The following is an 8,343-nucleotide window of genomic DNA, read 5'->3' as shown; positions in this document are numbered from 1 at the left end:
ACCTGTCCTCTGGCCGGGAGGGTGTCCGGCTGTCCTCGGCCCGAAAAGGGTGCTCCCTCAGCGGCTCTGTGGCTCCCGCCTGTCCCCGAAGCTCTCATCTTCTGTGGTGCACAGTCTCACCTGTGCAGACTAAGTTCCTAAGTTCGGCTGAGTCCCGGAACCAAGATGGCACTCACTGCTCCTGAGGCAGAGGGCTTCTGAGCCAGGTGGACACCTGTCCTCTGGCCGGGAGGGTGGCCGGCTGTCTGCGGCCCGAAAAGGGTGCTGCCTCAGCGGCTCTGTGGCTCCGCCTGTCCCAGAAGCTGTTCACTTCTGTGGTGCACCCTCTCACCTGTGCAGACTAAGTTCCTAAGTTCGGCTGAGTCCCGGAACCAAGATGGAACTCGCTGCTCCTGAGGCAGAGGGCTTCCGAGCCAGGCAGACACCTGTCCTCTATGTTTTGAATTTTAAAGGAAACTTTAAAACTCTTCTCCAGAGGAAGGAATAAGACAATGACTTTATGCATATATCAGAATTACTTGCTAAGCTTAATTGTTAAGAATATAAATATTCATTAATTCCTCAAAAATTTTCACCTTCACGCTATATATAGCGTGCTATTCCTCTTTTAGCCTTCATATTCAAATAATCCCAATCCCACCAGCCCACAACAGTTGACAGGATAAAGACAACGGAGGTGCTGGAAAGAACTGTCCCGTCATGGATGGTGGGCTCAAGCATCTGCATCAGAACTTTGCCCTTCCTTCTCATTGCCTTTTATTCTCAGGATTTGAGGTGGAGAATACTTCTGCATCTCCTCAAATTATGCCTCTGTGAAACCAAGTTCATGGCACTCTTTGTAGCATTCAGCTATTCACACAGTAAACACCTTCCCTTGCCATTTTTTTAAAAAAATTCATTACCACTGCAGGCCTAATGCCCTGAAAGAGTATCTTTCTCTTGCCTTTTTCATTTCAGCTCTGAAATGCTTCCAGTGCACTTTGCTCAACTCTAAGGGGAAATGTTTGTAACAAGAAACCCCCTGTGAGACCCAAAATAATGAAGTATGTGTCTTGTGGGCAAAGTTTGAAGGTATGTAAAGCAAGAAGTCTGATGTTGATGGATTTTGCTTTCCCTTGAAGGCTATATCCCTCCCTATCCCTGGGGGGGGTTTGAAGTGGATACTGTGGGAGGACATGTTATTCTGTTAAAATAAAACAGTTCTCTTTATGTTTCTACTAGCTACAACTGGCATAGGAACAAACCTAGAAAGAGAAAGTACGCATTCTGGTAGTTCCTGATGTGGTTTTCAGGGGACTTCTAGGTGGACATAGTCAGGTAGACAAGGTGTGGACCCTAAGACTCCATTCAACAAATTTTGGGATTGGAGTCCCAGCTATGAGCAGATTAGGGCTTGAGGGATGATGGACAGAGAGGCAACTTCAGCCATCTCAGTGAGGATGCAGAAGCCCCTGGAGTCTGACTTTTCATTTACCAAATCACTGATTTGACAAACACTCATGTTTTGACCCTTGTTCTCCTTCTTCTCCAGGTGGCAGGTTCCTGTATGGGTTCCAGGAATGTTCTCACATTTGTGTTACTCAAACACTGATCTTGAGAAATAATAGAATTGAAATGAAATGTTGCAATGACAAATCTTTCTGCAACAAGTTTTAGAAGCATAAACCGTCTTGACATGTTCCAAGGACAGCCCTGAGCCCTTCATCCTCCTCCTGTGCCCTCACAACACTGCACCATCTATTCCAGCACTGCCCATGCTCTGATACCAGCTTGTACTATGCACCAGGTGTGGCTATTTGGAAAGTTCAGCTGGGGATAGAGAAATGCCCTGTGGTCCCCACAACCCTCAGTGCTTCTCCCTCTTTTGTAGATCCTGATTTCCTTCCTTCTCTCCTTCTAGTCCTCCAGGACTCACAGATTGCACACTCTTCTGCTGCTCATACTGACTTCTTTTTGTCAAATGCATCTGATAACTAATACTGTTGTTAGGTGATAGTTCTCCAACAGTGACTATGGCAGAGATGACACCTGCCCTTGATGACCAGTTCAGTGACGCATTTTTCTATTGGGTTGGCCATCAAACAGTAGCTCTAGCATCTTATTGCAGTTTTATTCATAGAATTTCATGTGTGTGTCAGGTAGTTTTGCACTGCTGTGGCCTGAGTACAACAACATAAGGGACACCTAGGTGAGGTGGCATATGCCTTAAACCCCAGCACTTGAGAGGCAAAGGCAGGAGGATTTTTATGAGTCTGAGGCTAGGTTGTTCTACTTAGCCATAGTGCCTCAACACACACACACACACACACACACACACACACACACACACACACACACACACACGTGCGCGCACATGCACATGTGTGCACACATTTTCCCCTTCAGAGCACCTGTGTCCTACTAGCTCCATCTCTGGAGAGTACTTGAGTTCACATAATTTCATTTAATCTCTTTTTATGTTGTGAATATTTTCCTCCAGTCAATAACTTTTTAGATGCTCAACAATGCCTTTCCAAGAGCAACGGGCATTGATTTTGATAATATCATCTGTAGTTTCTTTAAGTTGCTTTGCTAAAACACTGTGATGGAAAACAATTTAGAGGTGAGCTTGTTTATGTAATCTTAGAGGCTACAGTGAGGCTCTAACGAGTCACCACCAGCTTCTCCTATAGACTGGATGTGTGAGTTACCAGAGATCCATATGTTCGAGTTTAGTCCCTGAGATGGTGAAATTTGGAAGTGAGGCTTTTGGGAGGAGATTAGGTTATGCGGGTAGACCCATAACAAATGAGACTCATGCCCTTATCTAAGAGACAAATACAGGAATTCCTAGTATTTATATATTTAGGAATATACATATACATAAATATCCATATATGTATGTAACAACAGTGAAAAAGAGGCCATGAATTTGAAAAGAAGCAAGGGAGATATAAGGGATAGTTTGGAGGGAGAAAAGAAAGAGGAAATTATAGTTATAAGAAAAGGAGTATAATTATGCTATAATCTCAAAAAATGAAAAATGATTTAAAAATGTTCTTGTTCAGAAGCTGGATAGTCTATACATTTTCTTTCTTTTCTCTTCAGCATCCTAAATGAACTGAGGCAACGACTTGTCTAAGATATCAAAATTATTTGCTAAAGTCAAAATTCTTAGAGAATACAAATACTCCTTTATTTCTGTAATTTTAAACTTTGGAGTTTTATATTTGTTTTGTCATGCATTTTACTTAATGTTTATACTATTTATGGTGGATCAAAGTTATTTTTTTCTTTATTTTTTGCCCATGAATGTCCAATTATCTTTTGATAATTTGTTTGAAACTCCTTTCTTTTCATAACTATAAAGGTCAAGTGTCCACATCCATGTAAGTTTTCAGCAAAATTCTATATTTTTCTTTCTTTCATTACATCCCACTATTTTCCTTGATAACTGTAGAGTTTTTGGACCTTTAAAATCAGACAATGTGTCTTCTAATTTTGTTCTTTTTTTTTTTTTAAAGTTAGTTTGAGTATTTTAAGGTCTTTGAATTGCTATAGATATTTTCAGATCATCGTATTGATTTCTAATAAAATGATTGAGAAGACTGCTATTGGTGTTGCACATTTAATATTTGTGAATTCTTTTCTGTGCCTTACACAGTTTTGATATATTGGGATTCAATTTTTATATGTATGAATATCTCCACTTGTTTCTATTTGCACTAGACACATTCTGGTGACTTCTCCAGAGCTGGCTAGAGCCCCTCAATCTGTAATAGTTACAGGTGGCTGTGAGTCCCTTGATGTAAACCAAACCAGGCCCTTTGCAAGGATAGTTAGTGCTTTTAATCACTGAGTGATATCCGGATAGCTGATAATCTAGTAGTAGTTTTTGGTGATTTGTTCTAGGAATTACTGAGGCATTTTAAATGTATAATTACTATTAATCTACTCATCCTTATTTATATTGGTTTAGATTTGTGCATTTTGAAATTCTGTTACAGCTTCAAACATTTAGAAGCATTGTCTCTTATTGGTTAGTTTTGTTTTTGAACAATTAACTTACCATTTAAAATCTTTTTTTTAATGGAAATGGAATCATATCATTTCCTCTTCTCTTTGCTCCTTCCACCTGCTTCCCAGCCACCCTTTCATGAAATCTTCCCCTCAAGTTGATAGCCTCTTGTTCTTTGAATATTATTGCTACAAGCCCCCTTCCCTCTGTCTGTCTGTCTGTCTGTCTGTCTGTCTGTTTGTCTCTGTGTGTGTGTACATGCACAAATAAATAAAAGTTGTACTTGCTGAGTCTGTTTTTGTGTTGTGTGTATGTGGTTTCAGGTACAACCATATGGGGATTCATTGCTATGCGATAGTAATTCTCCTCCCAGAAGTCATCATTTTCCTATAGTTCTTTCGCTAGGGGTAGAAACCCATGAACTAACATCCATGTTATGAGACAATTTTAATGTTCTTATGGACAGCTTTCTTCAAGCCAGCTCTGTCATGGAATGTCCATTTTTTTATTGAAATGCACGTGTGTTAGCATGCACGCACGCGCGCACACACACACACACATTTCATCATGAGATAAATTTTAACCATAGACTATCTGCTGCTTTAAATAGAATTTGTCAATGTATGCTTATAATTTTTCTAATAAATTAATATTCCCTGTCTCATTTATTTGAAAGCTAGCTGGGATTAAAAAAAAAACCTGTCACTTTCAGAACTGCACTAACACACATGTAACATACATGCAAAAGAACCATTTCTCAAGGACTGTGGAAGGTGATGACTCACACTTGAAGTGTCCTCTAACATGTGTACATTCCACATGTGTACCATGGCATATGTTCACTGACAATTTCACACATGTATATACACATACATGCATGCATAGACATCAAACATATAGGTGTGTGTACGCATGCATGTGCACACACACACATACACACACACACACAGAGTTGAGAATTTTCTCTAATTCTACAGTTTTTTTTTAAAAAAATTATGATTACTCCATGCTCTTTTCTAATCTTTTTTAAAGATACCTCACACACAATATCCATTTCTCAAACCTTCAGCTTCCCATTCTATTGTATACTATGTAAACTAATAGAACTCTTCCAATCACTCAAGTGGAAATTCCTACTGTTCCTTCACTCACCATCTGTGTTTGCAAAGCAACACTCTGGTTTAATGGCCTCTCTAGTGGGAAGAGGAGCATAGAGGATCATTCTGTACTGCAGACCTCTTCCCTTCCTGCAGAAAGAAAAAATAAAATAGTAAATAAATAAAAAGTGATATATTCTAATTCAGAATATTAATATTATTGAATAAAATGTACTACTTTGTGTCTTACTTTAAATTCATAGAGTTGTTAGTGCAATTTTGGAGTGTCTATAGAAATTAATAAGCTAGAAGCAGCTCAGGAGAATGTGAGGGTCAGAGGTCTTAAAGGACTAGGGTACATTAGACATGTGCTATGAAAGTAGAAGGGGAAGCCACTAGTGGTTTAAGATTTAAGCAGGGATTGGAATGAAGGAATAGGAGTGAGTAGAAGGTGTGTGGTTTAGTTAATCAAGACTAAGGATATATAAAAGTCCTTTGTTAGAATCCCACTACCTTATTAGGTAATTAAAAAATATAGTAGGGGCTGGTTGGATTGCTGAATGGTTACGAGCATGTAGTGCTCTTGTAGAGCAATTAAGTTTGGTCCTCAGGACCCAATGGGTGGCTCAAACCTGTCTGTAGTGTCAGCACCACAGAATCTGAGGCCTTTGGCCTCAAAGACACTTCATTTTTTTTAAAAAAAAATTTAATTAGGTATTTTCCTCATTTACATTTCCAATGCTATCCCAAAAGTCCTCCATACCCCCCACCCCCCTACCCACCCAGTTCCACTTTTTGGCCCTGGCGTTCCTCTGTACTGGGGCATATAAAGTTTGCAAGTCCAATGGGCCTCTTTTTCCAGTGATGGCCAACTAGGCCATCTTTTGATACATATGCAGCTAGAGTCAAGAACTCCGGGGTACTGGTTAGTTCATAATGTTGTTGCACCTACAGGGTTGCAGATATCTTTAGCTCCTTGGATACTATCTCTAGCTCCTTCATTGGGGGCCCTGTGATCCATCCAATAGCTGACTGTGAGCATCCACTTATATGTTTGCTAGGCCCCGGCTTAGTCTCACTAGAGACAGCTATATCAGGGTCCTTTCAGCAAAATCTTGCTAGTGTATGCAATGGTGTCAGCATTTGGAGGCTGATTATGGGATGGATCCCTCGATATGGCAATCTCTAGATGGTCCATCCTTCAAAAGGTACTTTTAATCACATGCACATAACAACACATAGACAAACAGACATACTTAAAAATAAAATACTTTTGAAAAGTATAATTGAAAAACGGCTTCAAATATTGATGCAAAAATCCTCAATAAAGTTCTCGCTAACCGAATCCAAGAACACATCAAAACAATCATCCATCCTGACCAAGTAGGTTTCATCCCAGGGATGCAAGGATGGTTCAATATACAGAAATCCATCAATGTAATCCAGTATATAAACAAGCTCAAAGACAAAAACCACATGATCATCTCATTAGATGCTGAAAAAGCCTTTGACAAAATCCAACACCCATTTCATGATAAAAGTCTTGGAAAGATCAGGAATTCAAGGTCCATACCTAACCATGATAAAAGCAATATACAGCAAACCAGTAGCCAACATCAAAGTAAATGGTGGGAAGCTGGAAGAAATCCCATTAGAATCAGGGACTAGACAAGGCTGTCCACTCTCTCCCTACCTATTCAACATTGTACTTGAAGTCCTAGCCAGAGCAATTGGACAACAAAAGGAGATCAAGGGGATACAAATTGGAAAAGAAGAAGTCAAAATATCACTGTTTGCAGATGATATGATAGTATATATAAGTGACCCTAAAAATTCCACCAGAGAACTCCTAAGCCTGATAAACAGCTTCAATGAAGTAGCTGGATATAAAATTAACTCAAGCAAGTCAATGGTCTTTCTGTACACAAAGGATAAACAGGCTGAGAAAGAAATTAGGGAAACAACACCCTTCTCAATAGTCACAAACAATATAAAATACCTTGGCATGACTCTAACTAAGGAAGTGAAAGATCTGTATGACAAGAACTTCAAGTCTTTGAAGAAAGAAATTAAAGAAGATCTCAGAAGATGGAAAGATCTCCCATGCTCATGGATTGGCAGGATCAACATTGTAAAAATGGCTATCTTGCCAAAAGCAATCTACAGATTCAATGCAATCCCCATCAAAATTCCAACTCAATTCTTCAATGAATTAGAAAGAGCAATCTGCAAATTCATCTGGAACAACAAAAAACCTAGGATAACAAAAACTCTTCTCAAGGATAAAAGAACCTCTGGTGGAATCACCATGCCTGACCTAAAGCTGTACTACAGAGCAATTGTGATAAAAACTGCATGGTACTGGTATAGTGACAGACAAGTAGACCAATGGAACAGAATTGAAGACCCTGAGATGAACCCACACACCTATGGTCACTTGATCTTTGACAAGGGAGCTAAAACCATCCAGTGAAAAAAAGACAGCATTTTCAACAAATGGTGCTGGCACAACTGGCGGTTATCATGTAGAAGAATGCGAATCGATCCATTCCTATCTCCTTGTACTAAGGTCAAATCTAACTGGATTAAGGAACTCCACATAAAACCAGAGACACTGAAAGTTATAGAGGAAAAAGTAGGGAAAAGCCTCGAAGATATGGGTACAGGTGAAAAATTCCTGAATAGAACAGTAAAGGCATGTGCTGTAAAATCGAGAATCGATAAATGGGATCTTATAAAGTTGCAAAGCTTCTGCAAGGCAAAAGACACCATCAATAAGACATAAAGTCCACCAACAGATTGGGAAAAGATCTTTACCTATTCTAAATCAGATAGGGGACTAATATCCAATATATACAAAGAACTCAAGAAGGTGGACTCTAGAAAATCAAATAACCCCATTAAAAAATGGGGCTCAGAACTGAACAAAGAATTCTCACCTGAGGAATATCGAATGGCAGAGAAGCACCTGAAAAAATGTTCAACATCCTTAATCATCAGGGAAATGCAACTCAAAAGAACCCTGAGATTCCACCTCACACCAGTCAGAATGGCTAAGATAAAAAATTCAGGTGACAGCAGATGCTGGCGAGGATGCAGAGAAAGAGGAACACTCCTTCATTGTTGGTCGGATTGCAAGCTTGTACAACCACTCTGGAAATCAGTTTGGCGGTTCCTCAGAAAATTCGACATAATACTACCAGAGGATCCAGCAATACCTGTCCTGGGCATATATCCAGAAGATGTTCC

At 39.6% G+C, this 8,343-nt stretch overlaps 1 pseudogene; it reads left to right on the top strand.

Annotated features, from left to right (window-relative positions):
- The first annotated feature begins 699 nt into the window (after positions 1-699).
- On the top strand, positions 700-1,656 carry LOC110301516 (secreted protein of Ly-6 domain 1-like; annotated as a pseudogene).
- Positions 1,657-8,343: the final 6,687 nt, after the last annotated feature.

This window comes from Mus caroli, unplaced genomic scaffold (genome assembly GCF_978045245.1).
Source record: "Mus caroli unplaced genomic scaffold, Mus_caroli_1 scaffold_11, whole genome shotgun sequence".
NCBI classification, from domain to species: Eukaryota; Metazoa; Chordata; class Mammalia; order Rodentia; family Muridae; genus Mus; species Mus caroli.
This window is presented reverse-complemented; position numbering and strand designations above follow the sequence as displayed.